Below are 3,898 nucleotides of genomic sequence, written 5' to 3'. Positions count from 1 at the left end.
TAAAGCATCTTTGTAGTTTGTCGGTTCATCCAAATCAACCGTATAGCAACCATCCATGAGAAACCCATATCTCTCAGGAGGATTACTAATCCTACTAGATCTTCGAACGTCTTGTGTACTTTGATCATCCACTTGATCATTTTCAACATCCTCATGTTGAGTACTAGTGCCAACCAATTGTGTATCATCGATTTGATCTTATACCTCTACAAGATCTATCTTCCTTTCACCATGACCTTCCATAAGGAAATTGGTTTCAAGGAATTCCGCCTTTCGAGCAACAAATACCGTTTGCTCGGATGGATCATAGAAGTAATATCCCATGTCATCTTTGGGATATCCTATGAAGATATACTTTGTGGATCGAGCATGTAGCTTATTTGCTACATGACGCTTAGGATAAGCTTCACATCCCCATACTTTCAAATATGAAAGAGAAGGAGGTTTTCCAAACCACATCTCATGAGGAGTTCATTCCACTTTCTTGGTTGGGGCCATATTTAAAATACGAGCCACGGAGCTTAGACAATAACCCCAAAATGATAGAGGCAACGAGCTTCTTGCCATCATAGATCGAACCATATCCATTAGGGTTCGGTTCCTCCTTTCGGAAACTCCATTAAGTTGGGGTGTTCCGGGTGGAGTAAGTTGTGAGATAATCCCACAACTCCTAAGATGATCTTGGAAGGCATCGCTTAGGTATTCACCTCCTCTATCGGTACGAAGTACCTTAATTGTCCTATTGAGTTGATTTTGTACTTCGCTTTGATATTCTTTGAATGCTTCAAACGTTTCGTCCTTGTGTCTTAATATGTAGACATATCCGAAAAGACTAAAGTCATCAATGAAAGTAACAAAGTATCTTTCACCATTCCTAGTCATGGGTTTAAAGGGTCCACATACATCCGAATGTATTAATCCCAATAAATCCTTAGCCCTTTCATAAGTCCCTTTGAAAGGTGCTTTAGTCATCTTGCCTTGTAAACAAGATTCACATACATCAAACGAATCCATTTCATTTGATTTCAAAAGTCCATTCTTTTGAAGTGTATGCATTCGGTTCTTATTTATATGGCCAAGGCGACAATGCCATAAATAGGAATCACTCAAATCCCTTTTGAGTTTCTTGGTGCTTGTATGGTATATAGAGCTCGATGATGCGTCATCATGAACCAATTCATAAATTCCATTTGAAGGCGAAGCCTTGAAATAGAATACATTGTCTTTAGAAACATGAATATCATCATCAATAAAATTAACAACGTAACCACATTGTTTTAAGCGAGAAATAGAAATAATGTTTCTACACAAATCCGGAGAATACAAAACATTTTCTAAAATAAGTTCCAATCCGCTCGAAAACTTCAAAATAAAATCTCCTTGAGCTTTAACATGCACCTTTGCACCATTGCCCATATAGAGACTTGATGTTCCCGCCTTATGATCACTTCTTTTGAACCCCTGCAAAGAATTGCAAATATGAGTTCCACATCCCGTGTCTAATACCCATGTATTAGAAGAAGTAATACTAAGCTCTATATATACCATATATATATTACCTGAGGTTTGCCCTGCATCCCTCTTGTCCTTCAACTCCTTAAGATAGACCGGACAGTTTCGTTTCCAATGATCCATCTCACCGCAACCGAAACATGGGTCTTCTTTGGGGTTTGCCTTCTCGGCTACCTTTTGCTTCTTAGCCTTGTTGATGGTTGGGGTAACCATCTTCCCTTTCCCTTTGCCTTGATGGGCGGGTCCTTTTCTCTTGGCCACCTTTGGCTTAGAGGTGTTACCTTTTGACCCACCTTGATCGATTGCTAACACGGGTAAAGCCCTTTTACCCATGCTAGTTTCCGCCGTTCTAAGCATACCGTGAAGCTCACCTATGCTCTTATCCATCCCATTCATATTGTAATTAATTACAAATTGATCAAACCTTTTTGATAGGGAGTTAAGGATAAGATCGGTGGCTAACTCATTAGATATGTTTAGGTTAAGGCGGTTAGCATGATCGATAAGGCTTTTCATCTTAAGTACATAAGATGAAACCGATTGGGTATCGTCCATACGACAAGCATGTAGCGCCCGAACCGTTTCGAAACGCTCGACACGCGCTTGTTGGAGGAACATCTCCTTCAATTGCGTTATCATGTCGTATGCACTATGATGCTCGAAATCCTTTTGGAGTTCGGGTATCATAGTCCCAAGCATTAAGCATGAGACTTGAAGGGAGTCGTGGCAATACTTATCGTAAGAGGCCATTGCCTCCACATCATTCTCATCCGGTTGATCGGGAATGGGGTCCTCAAGTACATACGCTTTATCCTCTTGTTTGAGGACAATCCGAAGATTGCAGAACCAATCCATAAAGTTGGTATGATTGAGTTTGTCTTTCTCGAGGAGAGACCGTAACGATAGGTTGTTCATGTTAAGTGGTGCGTTTTGCATGTTGTTGTTGTTATTAGCGGCCATCTACAAAATTCAACAAAGTTCATTTTAAGTATCGATTTTAGATTTAATAAACAATACCCTTTTAATTCGTTTTATTAAATATTAGAATCCAATGGTAAATCAAATTTCTGTTAGGTGACCTTTATCCCGTCATTTGATTTAGCTAGGTAGTCATAATGACAATTGCAATCCTTTTGCAACTTCTAAGTTATGGGATCATGCAATCCTTTTGCATGGCATATTAATCCCATCAACGCCTATTTGTTCCTCATGCTTCGGTGACCCTAAGTTCATGATTCCCAAATCAAGTCGTCCTACTTGCGTAAACATGTAGACTTAACATACAAGTGGTTAGTGACCTTTATCCCACATGTATGTGAAGTGTACCTTATTCACATTAGTTCACTCATGACGGTTAGGTGACCTTTATCCCATCAAGAGATTCCTAATATGTCTAAGTGTTCATACAAAAGGATGGCGTTTAACTTGTTTACCTTGTATTAGTAAAAGGGATTTTATGTTTTCTACATTCTAGTTTTAGAAAACAAAATGTTATACACCAACATGCATTTGGTGTGTAGTGTTTTATGAAAACCTATTTTCATGTCCTTTTAGTAAACCATTTACCAATTCATTACCTTTTAAATAAACCATTTTATTTACAATTTCATCTAGTACCTAATAACCATTTATTAGTGTCATGTTGTTATAATTATAACCAATTATAATGTCATTTTTGCAAGTTGTTCCAAGAGATTTTGTATCAACCAAACACATACAAAAAACATACAAGCATGCAAAAGGAAAGTCCACAATCATGCCAAAGTGGTAAGCACTTGTTTAGCCAAAACAAGTGTTACCTAAAGGGTTAAACAAGTAAAAGATTTTAAACAAAATCTCCCACTTAATCTTGTAATCTTCAAAGTTCCATCTTGTAATCTTCTTCATGAATCTTCATTTTCTCTTTACAAAATTATATCCTAATACAATTCTTTTCTAGAAAATGAAATAACAACCTATTCTATTTTACAAATCAAAATAGAATAAATTACATCAAAATTACAAGAATAATTACAACTTATTACAAACCAAAATGAATGAATAATTATTACAAACCATAAGAATGAATAATCAACCAAATCACACACAAATCCAACCACAAGGTCAAGGCATGATTGTGAACCAAAACAACAACAAATCTTGGCCAAACTTGAAGTCCCAAACCCATTTTTGGGGTTCAAAAAATTCGGCCAAAACCAAAAACCCCACCAAAACTCAAGATTTTTCCATTCTACTTTCATGCATGTTGGTAGATTGTAAAATAGATGAGTTTACTAGCAAAAAACAAGAAGCATATTAACAAGACTTTGTGTCACGACCCGGAAAATTTCGACTAATTTTGAACCAAACTCTCGATACGATTTAATATTTTTGACACAATAAGAAA

This window comes from Rutidosis leptorrhynchoides, chromosome 1 (genome assembly GCF_046630445.1).
Source record: "Rutidosis leptorrhynchoides isolate AG116_Rl617_1_P2 chromosome 1, CSIRO_AGI_Rlap_v1, whole genome shotgun sequence".
Classification (NCBI taxonomy): domain Eukaryota; kingdom Viridiplantae; phylum Streptophyta; class Magnoliopsida; order Asterales; family Asteraceae; genus Rutidosis; species Rutidosis leptorrhynchoides.
Note: the sequence above shows the minus strand (reverse complement) of the source record.